This window comes from Macaca nemestrina, chromosome 2 (genome assembly GCF_043159975.1).
Source record: "Macaca nemestrina isolate mMacNem1 chromosome 2, mMacNem.hap1, whole genome shotgun sequence".
Lineage (NCBI taxonomy): Eukaryota > Metazoa > Chordata > Mammalia > Primates > Cercopithecidae > Macaca > Macaca nemestrina.
Window position 1 is genome coordinate 36,327,988 of NC_092126.1, and position 17,850 is coordinate 36,345,837.

The following is a 17,850-nucleotide window of genomic DNA, read 5'->3' on the forward strand; positions in this document are numbered from 1 at the left end:
GAAAGAAAGAAAGAAAGAAAGAAAGAAAGAAAGAAAGAAAGAAAGAAAGAAAGAGAGAAAGAAAAGAAAGAGAAACAATTAGAGGAGTTTACCACATTAACATAAAAAGAAAAGGGAATCATATAAGTATCTTAGGTGCAGAAAAAATACTTGACAAAATGCAACACCTATTCATGACTTTTAAAAAATTTGGGCAACCCAGGAAGGAAGGAAATTTCCTTAGTATGGTTAATAATATTTAAAACAAAACAAAACACCAGCAAAAATTTTGCATAATGGAGAATTATTGAAAACTTTCCCTATCACCACTTCTACTCAATATTGTATTAATAGTTTGGCAGTAACTATTAAAGCTGAACATACATCTACTTCATGATGTGTGGGGAAACCCTGCAGTAATGCATACGTAAGTGCACTAAAAGACATGTAGTAGAATGTAATGTGAGTTCTAGCCGGTGCAGTGACTCAAGAGGAAAGAGATTCCTAAGGATCTGAAAGGAAAAACCAAAACTGACGTTATCCATATAAGATGTAAGGATGTACATAGAAAAGAAACAATTCCAACTAATAAGACAATTCAGCAAGATCACTAGATTCAAGGTCAATATACAAAACCCAATTGTTTTTTTCAGATACTAGCAGCAGATAGAAAATAAAATTAAAATTATATTCACAGCAGCACTATCCTTAGGAGTCCAAACTGAAGACTGCAACGATCAGGAGGAAAGATAAAACGTGCTGCATACACAGTGTAAAATGTGCAATGCTGAGAATGAATAAAGGGCAACTATACACAACATAGGTGAATCTCACACACAGAATCTCCAGAGAAAGAGGCCAAACACAAAATTGTACATATGGTATGATCCCATCTGCATAAAGCTCAAAAATCAGCAGAATTAGTCTATTCTGTTAGAAGTCAAGATAATGGGTACCTTTGTGGCAGGGGGCTGTGCCAGCTCTGTTAACGTTTTGTTTCTTGATGTGGGTGCTGGTTATGTGGATGGGTTCATTTGATGATAATTAAGCAGTACATTTATTTAGGACATGTGACGTTGTATGTATATTTATTATATTTTAATTAAGAGTTCTTAAATTTTTATTTAAATTCAGATTTTCCTCAGGCAGAAGTCAGACATGAGCAGGATCGCGCTGCAGGTGCGAGGAGAGGCAGCCCTCTCTGGGTTCAGCGCTTCACCTGACCTTGGCCTCCCAGAGCTGAGGGCTGCTGGGGACAGTGTCATTTGGGTAGAGTTTCCGAGAGGACCCAGGAGTGGTCCATTCTCTCAATGGAGACCCTTTGGGAGGAAGAGTCTGAGAATCCTTGAGAATTGTGTTCAAAACGTTGGGTATACGAGAGCGCGTGCTTTCCTGGGGGAAGAGCCCACAGTTTTCACCCTATGGACAGCCCCCGAATCCCAAAGATTTTGTGTTTTTGAGATGTTTAGGAGCTGCTGGGCTGGATGAGGGTCCGGGGAGTCAGAAACTTGCGAACTAGCAACTCACCTGGGACCCCCTGCGGATCTCTCTCTGGGTTGTAAGGCGACCAGACTAGTGCGCTCCGAAGCTGCTCAGGCTCCGGGGTGCTGCCCCTTCGCCCTAGGTGCAGCCTCGCAGACCCCGGCCCTGGGCAGGGGGCGGGAGAGAGGCTCGCATCTTGCAGCCCTCTGGTCCCACTGAAGGCACAAGCTGCTCGCTGCCTGCCCCACGGGAGGAGTGCGAGGAGTAACGAAGGTTACTTTCCCAGGGCGAACCTTTGCCAGGAGGCGCTGCTTGCTCCGGCAGGGTAAAGCCGGACGAGGCGCGAGAGCGCGTTGGGTGACGCGCGCCAGCCGCGGAGAATGAGGCTCGCCTTCTGCGCCCTGCTGTACGCCGGGGTCCTGGGTGAGTGCGCGCTGGGAGTCGAGGTGGGGGCCGGCGCTGCAGGGTGCTCCGTGGAGGCACTGGGTGCCAGCAGCGGCTCGGTCACAGCGGGACCCTGCGCGACGACCGGACAGCCAGCGGGCCTGCAGGGCTGCGATGCACCGCTAAAAGTGCTTTCTCCACGCGGGCGCACCTGACACTTTGGTCCTCGCAGAAACCCGTTGACCAGAGAGAGGATTGCAGACTATGACTAGCTGGCCAAATCCTGTCTGCGGCTTGATGTTGTATACACCTAGATGAGCCGAGAATGCTTTTTCACATCTTTAAATGGTTGAAAGGGAAAGGCCGGACGCGGTGACTCAGGTCTGTAATCCCAGTATTTGGGGAGGCCGAGGTGGATGGATCACCTGATGTCAGGAGTTCCAGACCAGCCTGGCCAACATGATGAAACTCCGTCTCTACTAAAAATACAAAAATTAGCCGGATGGGGTGGCGCGCGACTGTAGTCCCAGCTACTCGGGAGGCGGAGGCATGAGAATCTCTTGAACCCGGGAGATGGAGGTTGCAGTGAGCCGAGATCACACCACTGCATTCCAGCCTGGGCGACAGAGTGAGACTCTGCTTTAAAAAAAAAAAAAAAAAAAAAAAGGTTGAAGGGGAAATCTAAAGAGCAATATTATGTGACATGAAAATTATATAAAATTCAAATTTCAGTGTCCATAAATAAAATTTTGTTAGAATGCAATCATGATCATTCAGTTAAATATTGTCTATGGCAGCTTTCAGACTTGTCCAAGTCAAATATCCCCAAGTTTAAAACATTTTATTTGGGAAGCAAGAATTGAAATTCTGGGCATACACACAGACTGGGTTGTCTTCTATATGTCCAAAGGACAAAGAGAAGATTGGAGGTTTCATAGAAAAGGAGAAATGTTCTTCTAGAAAGTTCATTGGCACAAGTAAAGTTTTGGGGAACTGACAAGTCCTGACTGGTGAGGGACTATAACAGGTAAAATTAACCTTAGAGTGGCAGCTACTTAGCCAGTAGCTGTTAACTAAAACTGGTGTCAGGTTACAATAGGCAGTTTCAGCAGCCAGGCTTGCGAAGAATTTCACATGTGGAGCAATGCTATGAGCCCCGAGTGCTTTTTTGCCCCTGACTTCTCACCGTGTTTTAGTTGGATATGACAAAAACGACCCAGTTCTGTATGATCAACTTTCACAGGCTTCAAGGTCAGAGTTGAGTAGTTGCCACAGAGACTGTGTGGCACACAAAGCCTAAACTATTTACTCTTTAGCCCGTGACAAAATAAGTTCATGACCCCTGGCCTAGAGGCTGTTGATCTCCTTTAAAGTGAAGGAAATGGGGTTAGAGGAGAGAAGGGATTTTTCCCCCCCAGGGCTTAAGGGTTATTATTAAGTGCAGGGGAGGAGCAGGTGGGACACATGCTAGGTGTGCCTAACATCTAACCAGAGGAATTTTTCTTGACCCAAACCGGAGAGCACTTCCAGTACTTTTACCATACAACAGAGAGGTAGAGGGATATAGAGAAAAAACAATCACTGTAGAATGAGATCCACCTGTCACTCGCTGCTGTGTGACTCTGAGCTCTCCCTTGACATCTCTGAGCTGGTTTCATTCACTAGTAATTGCCTTTTCACAACAAACACACAATTACTGTGAAAATGTGATACTATGTCTAGTGGCAGGCAGAGTTCTAGGCACAGGTGAGTTTCACTGGTAAAAATCCTGCACATAAATGCAAGGGGCCCCTTCCTGTTTTGCAAGGGTGGGGTCCTCCAGGGCTCTTGGCTGGGTGATTTGAGGAAGGGAGTGATGCAAAGTCAATGAACTCATGCATGTGAAGAGCCCTTCCTGACTCAGCAACTGTTGGTTCTGTCCAGCCCTGGTTCTGTCATGTCTGAGACTGTGGTAAATAATTTCTGGGGTAGGGTATCTTATGTGGGGTGAGGAATAACCAGAGCAAGGGCAGAGCAAGAAGGCGGCAGGAAGGGAAGGGGGTGCTGTGATGGCCCTTCACTGGCTCAGCACTGCCACGTGGGGCCACACAGGGAGCTCTGCTGGGGCTAGGGAAGGCTGGAAGGTAGAGCACAGCTGTAGCTCAACTGCAGTCACAAGGAAACCCAGAGTGCATCCCTGCTGAGATGGTTCCAAAATTCTTCCTCAACAGGGTTTGTGCTGTTTGTTCTTCCTCTGTCTCTTGTCCTGGCAATGTCAGGCTCTGACCAAAAGATCATTTTCCCAATTCACCCTGTGTTTACAAACCAGAGGCAAGAGCTGCCCATTTCAGCCTCCGCATTTACCTTCTCTCCTTCTTGGCTGCTGGACCAGGCTGGAGTCTGGGATATGCTTTCCTCAAAGCTCAGTATTCTAGTCAAACAAGAACAATTCTGGTGGCAAATGACAGAAAATCCAACCAAAGTAGCTTAAATAAAAAAGAGCAAAGGGAAGGGGGCAGTTATTGGTATGCCCTGCAAGATCCAGGAGCCAAGGGCTCAGACAGCCAGTACCTCCACCTTGGCCTCCACCTCCTTTCTCAGCTTCTTGCCCTTGCTTAAGAACTTTCTCTGTTTGGTAGGCATCAGCAGCTTTCCCGTTTCAGGATCAGTCTGAAATATTCACAGCGGGCTCTGATTACCCCTGCTTTAAATTGCCATATGGCCAGTGCTTTTGGTGAGTGACCTAGTCTAGGTTACTTGACTCTTTCTATCCTTAGCTTGCTTGCGCATACTTTCATTTTCTTTTAAAAATTATTTCTTTCTTTTTTCTGTTTTATAGAGACAGGGTCTCTTTCTGTCACCCAGGCTGGAGAGCAGTGGTATGATCATAGCTCACTGCAACCTCGAACTCCTAGGCTCAAGCAATCCTCCCATCTCACCCTCCTGAGTAGCTGGGACTACAGGTGTGCATCACCATGCCAAGCTAATTTTTTATTTTATTTTGTTTATTTATTATACTTTAAGTTCCGGATACATGTACAGAATGTGCAGGTTTGTTACATAGGTATACACATGCCATAGTGGTTTGCTGCACCCATCAACCCATCATCTACATTAGGTGTTTCTCCCAATACTATCTCTCCCCCATTCCCCCACCCCCCAACAGGCCCCAGTGCGTGATGTTCCCCTCCCTGTGTCCATCCATATGTTCTCATTGTTCAACTCCCACTTATGAGTGAGAAAACATGCAGTGTTTAGTTTTCTGTTCCTGTGTTATTTTGCTGAGAATGATGGTTTCCAGCTTCATCCATGTTCCCGCAAAGGACATGAATGCATCCTTTTTTATGGCTGCATAGTATTCCATGTTGTATATGTGCCACGTGTTCTTTATCCAGTCTATCATTGATGGGCATTTGAGTTGGTTCCAAGTCTTTGCTATTGTGAACAGTGCTGCAATAAACATAAGTGTGCAGGTGTTTTTATAGTAGAATGATTTATAATCCTTTGGGTATATACCCAGTAATGGATGGCTGGGTCAAATGGTATTTCTGGTTCTAGATTCTTGAAGAATTGCCACACTGTCTTCCACAGTGGTTGAACTAATTGACATTTCCATCAACAGTGTAAAAGCGTTCCTATTTTTCCACATCCTCTCCAGCATCTGTTGTTTCCTTTTTAATGATTGCTGTTCTAACTGGCATGAGATGGTATCTCACTGTGGTTTTGATTTGCATTTCTCTAATGATCAGTGATGTTGAGCTTTTTAAAATATGTTTGTTGGCCACATGTCTTCTTTTGAAAAGTGTCTATTCATATCCTTTGCCCACTTTTTGATGAGGTTGTTTTTTCTTGTAAATTTGTTTAAGTTCCTTATAGATTCTGGATATTAGCCCTTTGTCAGATGGATAGATTGCAAAAATTTTCTCGCATTCTGTAGGTTTCCTATTCACTCTGATGATAGTTTCTTTTGGCCCAGCTAATTTTTAATTTTTAAAAATTTTTGTAGAGATGGAGTCTCACCATCTTGCCCAGGCTAGTCTCGAACTCCTGGGCTCAAGTGATTCTTCTGCCTCAGCCTCCCAGAGTGTTGGGATTACAGGTGTTAACCACCATACCTGGCCTTTAAAATCATTTTTATTGAAGTATGATTTACCTATAGCATAATACCATGTATTCATTTAAAGTATACATATAGTTCAGTGAATCTTAGCAAATATAACTATTCATGTAATTGTCACCAAGATAAATGACATTTTCATCACCCCCAAGATGCCCGCAGTCATTCCTACTTTCTGCCACTATAGATAAGTTTTGTCTTTTCTAGGATTCCACGTAAGTGGAATCATACAGTATATTGTGCTTTGTTTGACTTTTTTTTTTTTTTAACTCGACATACTTGTTTTGAGATTCATCCATGTTCTTGTGTGTAGCATGCTTCATTCCTTTTTATTATTGGGTAGTACTCTATTGAATGGATTTACCACAACTTTTTCACCCATTCACTTGTTCATGGACATTTAGATTGTCTCCAGTTTGGGGCTATTATGAATAAAGCTGCCATGGACATTAGTGGACGAGTCTTCAGAGGACATGTTTTTATTTCTTTTGGTTAAATATCTAGAATTACTGGGTCATACCGGTAAGTGTATGTTCAACTCAACTTTGAGTAGCTGTGCCATTTTACATTCCCACCAGCAGCATTTAAGAGTTTCAGCTGCTCCACGTCCTGCCAGTGCTTGGTGGTGTCAGTTTTTCACAGTTAGCCATTCTAATAGGTATGCATTCTAATTGGTATGTAGTGAAGTCAATCTCCATGTGGCTTTAATTTGCATTTCTCTGGGGACTCACAATGTGAGGATCTTTTCATATTCTTATTTTCTATTCCTATATTCATATATAGTCTTTTATGATGTTTCTATTTGAACTTTTTCTCCATTTTTTTTTTCAAATTATGAGAGGCTTCCTGGCTTTCACTCATACCTTTTTTTCTTTTTCTTTTTCTTTCTTTCTTTTTTGGAAATAGGTTCTCATTCTGTTGCCCAGGCTGGAGAGCAGTGGCGCAATCATGGCTCACTGCAGTCTCAACCTCTTGGGCTCAAGAGATCCTCCCACCTCAGCCTCCTGAGTAGCTGGAACTACAGGCACATGCCACCACACCTAGCTAATTTTTTTATTTTTTGTAGAGACATGTCTCACTATGTTGCCCGGGGTGGTCTCAAACTCTTTGGGCTCAAGCAATCCTCCTGCCTCAACCTCCCAAGCATCTGGGATTGTAGACACACAGTACCATATGGAGCTACTCTCCACCTTTTTTTGTTGTTTGTTTCTTTTAACACAAATACAATGGTGACTGAAAATACTGACTTCTAGAAAAGGCCTTATCTTGACATTCCACACAAAGGCGCATGGCCTGCATAATTCCACTCCCTCACTCGGGCTTCTTACCCTGTCTTGCTGCTACTGAAGACATTTTCGAGTAAATTTGAAGGGCTCTATTTGTCCCTTTTCATCACTGGCATGGGATTCTGTGTAAGGTAATTTGGCATCTTCTGTCCTATTTCTTTTAATATTTCCTACCTATAGACAGTTAAAAAGCAGTATAGGTTTTGGAGTCAAACAGACCTGGATGGTTCAAATATTAAGTTCACCTGCAGTAATTTAATTCCCTGGCAGTTTTTTAAAAATCTCATTTCACAACTGTGAAAATTAGAGGAAAGAAATGTGCTTGGCCCACTGCCTGACATATGGGGCTCAGTCAAAAATGGTAGCAGTTATTATTGCAAACCTCACCTTCTAGAGTTCATTTAAATAATGTTTTGCCCAAATACCACAGATTCGTAAACAGCATTTTGCCTTTCTAGTGCTCTCTACGTTAATTATTCCACCTTACAATGCCAGTAAACTAAAGTCACTGATTTTAACATCCCGGCAACCCTACCGTGTAAGGTTCAAGTCCCCAGTGTTGAGATACTGAGTGAATCACTAGGCCCTACCTGTGGGGGTAGGAAGCATTTTTTTTTTTTTAAGGTGAGATTCACATAACATAAATTAGTCATTTAAAAGTGTACGAATCAGTAGTATTTAGGGCACTGGAAATGTTGTACAACCACTACCTCTATCTAGTTCCAAAACGTTTTCACCATCCTAAAAGAGAACTCCATACCCATAAGTGGTCAGTGCCCATTTTCTTCACCCCCTGGCACATGGCAACCACCAATTAATTTCCTTCCTGTCTCTATAGATGTACCTAGTCTAGATATTCATATAAATGGAATCATATCGTGGGTAGCCTTTTGTGTCTGGCTACTTGCACTCAAGTTGGAGTTTTCGAGGTTCATTTACCCTGCAGCATGTAGCAGTACCTCATTCTTTTCATGACGGAATAATATTCCATCATCTGGCTATTCCCCATTTTGTTCATGCATTCATCTGTTGATGCACATTTGGGCTGTTTCCACCATTTAGCTATTGGAAATAGTGCTGCTGTGAACATTTGTGTGCATGTGTTTGAGTCCCTGTTGTCAATTCTTTTGGATATATACCTAAAAGTGAAATTGCTGTACTGTATGCTAATTCTATGTTTAACTTTTGATAGAGGTTTTTGGCTTTTTTAGCTGAGGGGTGGGGCAGAATCAAAGAAATGGGCCCAGAGAATTCATGTGAGCCAAGCAGCCTATGGAACTTGTGTGTAGCCCTCTTAGCTGACCCTTTATCTTGTCTTTAACCTCTTCTCCCAGCACAGAAGAGTGAGTGCTGTGGGTCCCTTACACCTCTGGCCTCTCCCTCCTAGGCCTGTGCCTTGCCCCTCCTGAGAAAACTGGAAGATGGTGTGCCGCATCAGATCATGAGGCCATGAGGTGTGCCAGTTTCTGAGACAATATTAAAAAAGTGTTTCCAGCAGATGGTCCCCTTGTCACTTGCGTGAAGAGAACCTCTTCCCTTGAGTACATTAAGGCCATCGAAGTAAGTCACTGCTGACTAAAACAGAGTAGAAGAAAGTCTATACTTTCGTTTTGTTTTTCTGCACTTGTTTATTGCTTTCTCCCCACAGGAAGCAGCCCATGCTTTAGAGCAGAAAGAAACAAGCCAAAGATCTGAAAATGCAGGGACTATGGGTGGAGAAAAATATAGCTGCTCAACATTCATTGATAGCAAAAATTGTAATCCTAATCATAATTCAACAACTAATAGAGAATGATTCAATCTCAGTAAAATACCTCTGTCAAGCAAAGCTAGCATTACATTGAAAGAGAATCTGTAAAGGCTCAGAAATAAACAAGAAGCTCTAGTGTCAGTATTATTACTAAATATTGTTTTTGGAAGTTATCGTAGTGCAATATGATATAAAATGCATATAAGATAGAAGACACAAACAAAAACACCAATATTTTCAGATGGTGGAATGCCTAGAAAATGCAGTAGAATCAAGAGAAATGTTGCTATAATTATTTATTAATGAATACATTAGTTTGGCAAAAGATAAATGTATCACAAAATCATTTTCATATACCAACAATTGTTAGCTGTGAAAAAAATCCCAAAATTGTTATCTCATTTACATTTAAAATAATAAAAAGAAAAATATTTCTGGAAAAATATTATATGAGAGATCTGCAAGGCTTTTATAAATATAATATAGGCTGGGTGTGGTGGCTCACACCTGTAATCCCAGCACTTTGGGAGGCCAAGATGGGTGCATCATTAAGGTCAGGCGTTCGAGACCAGCCTGGCCCCCAACATGGTGAAACCCCATCTCTAGTCATTTAGAAAAATACAAAAATTAGCCTGGTGTGGTGGCACACACCTGTAGTCCCAGCTACTTGGGAGTCTGAGGCAGGAGAACCCAGGAGGCAGTGGTTGCAGTGAGCCAAGATTGCACCACTACACTCCAGCCTGAGCAATGGAGCGAGACTCTGTCTCAAAATAAATAAATAAATAAAATAGTAAATAAATAAATAAAATAGTAAATAAATAAATAAAATATAAAGGTCTGTAACAAGTGAATAATATTTATTAACAAATGAAAACATATGCTGTATTCCCAGATGGAAAGACTAAATATCACATACTTGCATACCTTCCCAAAGTTAACTCATAAATTTAGTATATGTTTAATCAAAATACAGTCTTTTTAAAAGCATCAATAAAATATTTATAACATTCTTGAGAAAAAATACATGCATGAAATTTTAAAGTTGTATTATGAAAAAGAAAAGTAGCAGGGGAGTGGCTGAGTCCTACCTAAAACTATACCATATTTAAATAACAGTGTTACAAAGGACAGGATACTGGCACATATATAGAAGACCCGGAAGAGAACAAGATTCAGATACATTGTCAGCTTTCTGTATATCCATTCAACTATCTAATTATCTACTTGATATGATATAGATGCAAACTGTGATAGACATTAGGGCATGAGGGTCCTAGGCTTAATAAATTTAGGTAAGATACATGAAGATTTGTTCTTTAAATCAAATTAAATTGAATTTTTATTTGACAAATAATAATTGTACATATTTATGGGGTAAATGTGGTGTTTTGATACATGTATACTAGATTTAGATAAGTATAATAAGGCAAACTTGCAAACAAATGGCTGAGAAAGGGGTCTTTAGTTGGACAACTGGGTAGTCATTCAGAAAAAATAATCAAGTGAGCTTCTTAATCCATTCACCGAAATAAATTCCCAGCTTGACTCAACTTGATTAAAAGACATACACATAACTAGAGAAATTACAAAAGTAGACACATTTGGAAATGTAAAAAAATTTAAACCATGACAAAGAAATGTTTTTTAAAAGCCCTAAGCATGCAGAAAAAAAAAAAAAATCACATCAGCTATAACAAAACCACAAACTATATAAAGATGTCATTTAAACTTATAAGAAATACTGAAGAATAAGAAACTATAAACAAGCCATTTGCAGAAAAGACATTAAAACTGAGAATATTAACAATAAAGGAAAAATGTTCATCCCTTTAATAAACAAAGAAATGCAAATAAAAGCATTCTAAAAGTAGCAGTTTGTATTTAGTAACGTAGTGACATTTCTAAAGTGGTAATACTTCTCACTGGTAGGTTTGCAGTGAAATTGGTATGCATTGCTATTGGCATTATAAAGTATACATTTCTATATCATTTCTGGAAACCAATTTAGAAATATTCAGTAAGGGTCATAAAGATGTGCATAAATTTTCATCTATTTTTGTAATGTGTGTGTGTGTGTGTGTGTGTGTGTGTGTGTGTGTGTGTGTGTGTGTGTGTGTTTATGGGAAGAGAGAGCGAGAGATTTGTTAGAGGAATTTGACCTTATACAGTTGTGGGTGCTAGCTAAGCAGTCTCTATGAGACTGTTGTCTTTTTGCATCTGTTATTGGGGTTTGCAGAGGAGTCAGTCAGGAAAGAAAGATGTATGTAAAGTGGAGAAAGGCAAGAACTACCCGGAGGCCATAATCATGAGCTGGAGCCCACGGAATGGACTGAAACCCATGTCAATTCTCGTGGCTTCTCATCTTGATAGTGCTCACAAGGCCCAGTGGCCTTTTGTCCTTTTACCTGTATACTAAATCTCTCCTTTTCTTAAGGTAATTCGTGTCAGTTTCTGATGCATGCATTTAATAGAGTCCTAACTTTATACACACATACATAGATACAAATATACATACATATATATATGAATATATATTATAAAATATTTATAAGAAAAAGTGGGATGGAGGAAAAGGGAGGAATACAGAAAAACTCAAGTTGCTTTAAATGTCAATTAATAAATGAATAAAAAGAATGATTTCCATGACAGGTAGGGAGATGATCCAACATCCAACCTCATTGTGGAGAAGAGGCTGTGCAGTTTCTTGCTTCCTGAAGGAAGGAACTTTTGACTGACAGATCCCTGCCACGGGAATCCACATCTGAGAGTGCAAAACCTGACTTCTTATGGATGGAAATATTCTACAATGCATTCACTCACGTACCCAACAAATGTTTATTGAACAGCTGCCTGTGCTAGGTGGTCCTCTAGGTGCTGGGATTCAGTAGGGAATAGAACACACAAACATGCCTCCGCCTTCATGGCGCTTACATTCCAAAGGGGAGGACAAACAATAAACAGAGTTTGTCACATGGTTGATAAGGGCTCTGAAGGAAAACAAAGTGGCATCCAGCATACACGAGGTGGTAGTTTGAAGACTGTGGTCAGGGAAGGCCTCACTGAGGAGATGACATTTGAGCAGTGACATGATGGAGGTGAAGAAGGCTTGAAGCCATGCAAGTGTCTATTGAGCAAGTGTCTCTGGCAGAGGGTTAGAGGAGTCTTTCTCAGAGGTGATGGGCATCATTCATGGTCTGTTCCCTTCTCTTTCAGGCAAATGAAGCAGATGCTGCGACCATTGATGGAGGTTTAGTGTTTGAGGCAGGCCCCCTACAGCCTGAAGCCCATCATGGCAGAATTCTGTGGGTCAAAAGATGGTGTGTTCTCCCTGGGGACGGGTGTCTCTGGTCCGACACTGCAGCAATGGTGGGTGTGGCAAGGGCCCTGTAAGCATTACACTTAGTAGGGAACCAAGTTGCTGGAGCTCTTTGGATTGAAGGAGGCTGTCTCTCATGCTGACTCCTGAGAGCTGGGAAATTGGCTCTTCCTGGGCGACTATAAGCTTTGCACATTTTGATAGAAACTCCGCTGGTGCTGCTGGCCGTGGGGTATCTCCAGCCTGAGAGGGGAGTGCTGTCAAGAGTCCATTGCTCACCCAGTGGGGTCTCACCCATGGGAGGCCCCTCTCTGGAGACACCAAGGACCTGACTGCCTCTCCTTGTGCTAACCCTGCCTGGGCGACAGAACACGGGCCTCCGTCTAGGGTAAGGAGAGATTTGGGGGAGTCTAAGAATGAGGCTTTGCGTCTTTCCCATACTTGTCCATTAGTGTCATCAGTGTGTGTGTGAGCGCAGCCGGCCTCAGTCTGACTCACTTGAAGGGCCCCGGCATATTCCTGGGACGCCCCTGCATCCTTCCTCTTACACCTCCACTTTGTGTTTGAGCTGCAGGGAGAACCGCTGTTGGGGAAAAGGGGGAAAATGGGGAAAAGGAGAAAAGCCCTCAGGGAGAAGCAGTAACAACACAATGGCTGGGCGCTGAAACAATCCCTAAGCGCGCTCCACTCAGTAGGCCCTGTAATAGCTGGTGACCTCGAGGATCCTGTTTCCACTGGCTTAGAGGGACTAGCAGAAAAAAGAACTAGTGTTTATTGACTTGAAGAGGGACGGTGTTCTCTCTCCTGTCAATTAAGGGCTTTTTTTTCTTTTTCTACCCACTTGCCAGAGGATGGTGAGGTCCTAGCATCCCAGAGTTCTGCATGGTACATGCTCCAGAAGATCAGTGACAATATGGCATCTTCCTTTGACCCTTCTTTCTCTCTGCTCCTTTGCAGATCCGCAAACCCACTATTATGTCAATGCCGTGGTGAAGAGGGCACCAACTTCCAGCTGAGCCAGCTCCAAGGCAAGAAGTCCTACGACATGGGCCTGGGCTGGTCTGCTGGGTAGAACATCCCCGTCAGGACACTGCTTCCCCCTAGCTCCCTTGAAACAGATGAGCCAGCTGGGGCTGGGTGTCCCCAGGCAGGGCTTCTGCACCGGTCACCCTCATGGGCTGTGCTGGAGTCACACTGTCTCTGTGAAGTGTATGTGTCCACGGCCTCCAAGATGGAGTGAGGGTAACCTGCTTTAAACATGCACTGGCTGGGGGTGTGCACCAGCAACTCCTGGGAGCTGGCAGCTGAGTCTTCTCTGAGGAAAGGTGTCAGTCCCACCTTCCTCCTCATCCTCAGTCGCTTGGCTTGACAAGAGACATGACTGAGGCCCACTGAGAAAAGCCACCTCCCTCCCAGCTTCCCGGAAAGGCTCAATGGGGCTTCTAGCCACACTGCCAGGACTCAGGCCTCCATGCCTTAGGTGAGGGCTTGGGACATGGGCAAGGAAAGGTTGACTGGGCTGGCGCTAGGGTTTTTTGTTTTCTCTAGGCTTCCTGTTCAGTTATGTTGAGGCACAGTAAGCCTAGGGTGATTTTTCAGCCCTTGAAAGATGATGGCCAGATCTTTTTGAACTCCGCAAAAGTACATCTTTTTGAGTCCGACCAACCTCTGCAGTGTTGATGTCTGACTGTGACAGGGACAAGCGGCTGCAGGGACCTGAGAAGGGCTACAGCCTGGATTGCGGTTCTGGCCAGCTTTGCCCTTTCTGGGAGTGATCACTTGCCTCGGTGTCAGGTGCAACTGGACATGCATCTGGGCAGCTGTGCAGTGGCTGGTAGCACACCTCCTACCCAGTCCTCGACAAGCTGTCCCAGCCCTCTCCCAGAAGGCATATCCCATGAGCTACCACAGCCTCTGGATACACAAGGGGAGGTTGAAGGGGAGGCATTTCCTGAGGTAAAGAAGGACTGTTGGCGGTTGGCTGACATGCAAGTGTTCCTGCTGTGTTTAGAGTTCAGTCTGGCCCCTTCGAGCCTCCATGTGGGTGAGTTAGCAGAACTGCGTGCCACTGGGACTGAAGTCTTGGTTCAGTGTAGGTCAGCAGCTCTCACATCCTGCAGTGGACAAGCTGGAGAACATTCCTGTGGGTTCCATCACCACATGAGTGTGATGCCTACACCTGCAGGGACCCTGGGCCATGCACTCCCTCCGGCTTGGGCATTGCCAGCCACCTCCAGCAGGCTGCACTGGCTGGCCCCTGCACACCCACTTCCTCAGCCAGTCCTGGGAGGTGTGTGCACACGCATGGGCTCTCAACGAGCGCCACTCTCTCGCGCATATGCATGACCTGGAGGCCCCAGCCAGCTCATGCCCTGGGGTCCCTGTCTCTGTGTTGAGCAGCAGCGGCCAAGTTCTTCTCCAGCAGCTGCGTCCCCTGTGGGGACATGAAGAAGTTCCCCCGCCTGTGTCAACTGTGTGCAGGGAAAGGGACAGACAAGTGTGCCTGCTCCTCCCAAGAACCGTACTTCGGCTATGTGGGAGCCTTCAAGTGAGTGAGACCCCACTGCTCCTCCTCCTCAGCCTGATGTTGGGGAGACAAAGGCACAGAGAGCGAACAGGGCCCACCCCAGGCCACCTAGCGCATCAGTGAGAAACCCGGGGTCCCAGGTGCCTCCCATGGCCAAACCTTGCTCCTAACCATCCACAGAGCGCTCTTCTGTGTGGGAGCTCCTGGCCTCCCCGGAGCTTGGGGTCTGCCCGTGTTACCCTCCTGGTCAAGGGAATGCTGGGGAGACAGACTCAGGTCTGGGACTCTGAGATCTACAGACATGGGTCTGGGCTTTCGGCAGGGCCACAGGCCAGGACCTGCCAGCTCACAGCTTTCTGCTGAGCTGCTTCTTGTACGTGTCTCTCCTCATCTCCCTCTCAGCCCCCTTGCCGGCACCTCTGCACACTCCATGCTCCATAAGAGAAATAGCTACTATTCCAAGGCTATCCAAAGTTATTAGTCTCCATGGAAAGGCTTTAAGCCTTTAGTTTTTTTTTTTTTTTTTTTAATTTGAACCTGTTGCTTTTGGTTGCTTTCTAAGAGGAAAATGCGGGGCCTTCTATCCCATCCTGCCTCCTCAGAGTTGTCTGGTTTGGTGACTTCCAGGGCTCCTGGCTGCTTTTGGCCTGGGCTTGGCTGTGGGGTTCAGAGGCCCTTCAGACAAAGCCGTCGCCTCTGTGAGGACAGACTAATACTCAGGAACTCTGGGCAAAGCCCTGTGAGCCAGCAGTCCGGGCTGACCCTCAGAGGGGCTGCATGGGGGAGAAGTGAGGCCTGTGCCTGACTGCGGCTCTCTCATCTGTCAGGTGTCTGAAGGGTGAAGGGTGGTGTGGACCCCACCCTAGCCAGAAAAGCTGGTGTTTTTTTTTTTTTTTTTTTTGAAATGGAGTCTCACTCCTCACTAGGCTGGAGTGCAGTGGCATGATCTCGGCTCACTGCAACCTCCACCTCCCTGGTTCCAGCGATTCTCCTGCCTTAGCATCCCGGGTAGCTGGGACTACAGGCACATGCTACCACACCAAGCTAATTTTTGTATTTTGGTAGAGACAGGGTTTTGCCATGTTGCTCAGGATGGTCTCGATCTCTTGACCTCATGATCCACCCACCCCGGCCTCCCAAAGTGCTGGGATTACAGGCGTGAGCCACTGCACCTGGCCCATCTCTAGATATAAGTTGTCTTCTATCTAGAGATCGGTAAAGCTCATTAATGCCACACGACAGTTTCTATGTAAGCATTTCTATTACAGTAATTCCCCCTTATTCACAGTATCACTTTACACAGTTGGACTTGTGGCCAACCAAGGTGCAAAAGTATTACATTACTACTCTTGCACCTTGAGGCCATTACTAAGTAAAATAAGAGTTACTGGAACACAAGCCCTTTGATACCACGGTGGTGGATCTGATCACTGAGAAGGCTATGAAGTAACTAACAGGCAGATAATGTAGACAGAGTGCATACAGCATTGACAAAGGGAGGATTCACATCCTGGGAGGGACAGAGCAGGACAGTGCAGATTCTGTCACACTATCAGAACAGCAGGCAATGTAACACTTGTGAATTGCTTATTCCTGGCACTTCCCATTTATGTTGCAGTGCCTTCACAAGAAGGGTGAATATGGTGTAAGAAGATATTTTGAGAGAGAGAGAGAGAGAGAGAGATATTTTGAGGCCATATTCACTTAACTTTTATTACAGTATATTGTTATAATTGTTTGATTTTGGCTGGGCAGAGTGACTCATGCGTATAATCTCAGCACTTTGGGAGGCTGAGGCAGGAGAATCACTTAAGCCCAGGAGTTGGAAGCTGCCGCGAGCTATGATCACGCCTCTGCCCTCCAGCCTGGGCAACAGGCTGTCTCAAAAAAAAAAAAAAAAAGGTTCCATTTTTTATTAATTATTGTTGTTAATCTCTTACTGTGCCTAATTTATAAATCAGACTTTATCGTTAAGTATGTATGTATGTGAAAAGAAACATACCGTATTACGGTTTGGTACTATCCGTGATTTCTGGTATCCACTGTGTGTCTTAGAACATATCCCCCTTGAATAAGGTGGGACTGCTGTATTTGTTTTTTCTTTAGTGCTCAGTTTGATTCATCTATAAATCTACTAAACAAATTTTATGAACGTTTAAACAATACTTACCATCTAATAAAACAAGTTGTAATAATCAATTCTCTTAGTCATTGAAATTTCAAATTTAATCACTTTCTTCAGAACATTTCATCATAAATGTCTCTCAACTGCTTCAGGCACCTTAAGCAAAACACACAAATTATTGTAAATATTTCAGAACTTATTAGCACATCTGCAATTAAATCTGTTGCAAAAGCATTATTGACATGGACAAAAATGTTTGTCTTCTTCTTCGTTGTCTTTTTTTTTTTTTTTTCACATTTAGGGAAAAAAAACAAAACTTTTTCAGAATGTTGGACAGTTTACCACAAACAAGCAAAATAATATTTCAGACAAATTGAGTTTCCAGATTCTGGGTCTTATAACAAATTAAATTTCTATCAGATACAGAACATTCAAAACATTTGAAATACAGGTATATAGTCACGGTGCTAAGCTCATTTTTATAATAAATGTCTGCTATATAAGGAGAATTTTAGGTCCTCGCTTTTTACATAGGTCCCAGTTCCTTACAACCTAATGTCTTTCCCTAACACGAAATTGACTTCAGTGTCCTTTGTTCCCTTGTTCAGTTATTCACAATTCACTGTTTCCTCATAATTACACATTGACTACAATTATTACTCATTATTACACGGTTTGTTAGCATTTTGGCAATTGATGCATGTCTTATTATCCACAATTTTAATTAGTGGGGTCACCTATGGGTCTCATCAAGTTATTATTATTACGCATTGACTACAATTATTACTCATTATTACACGGTTTGTTAGCATTTTGGCAATTGATGTATGTCTTATTATCCACAATTTTAATTAGTGGGGTCACCTATGGGTCTCATCAAGTTGCTCCAAATAATTATTATGTCC

At 43.6% G+C, this 17,850-nt stretch overlaps 1 pseudogene; it reads left to right on the top strand.

Annotated features, from left to right (window-relative positions):
• Window positions 1-1,708: 1,708 nt before the first annotated feature.
• Window positions 1,709-17,144, top strand: LOC105470151 (inhibitor of carbonic anhydrase-like; annotated as a pseudogene).
• The last annotated feature ends 706 nt before the right edge of the window (window positions 17,145-17,850 follow it).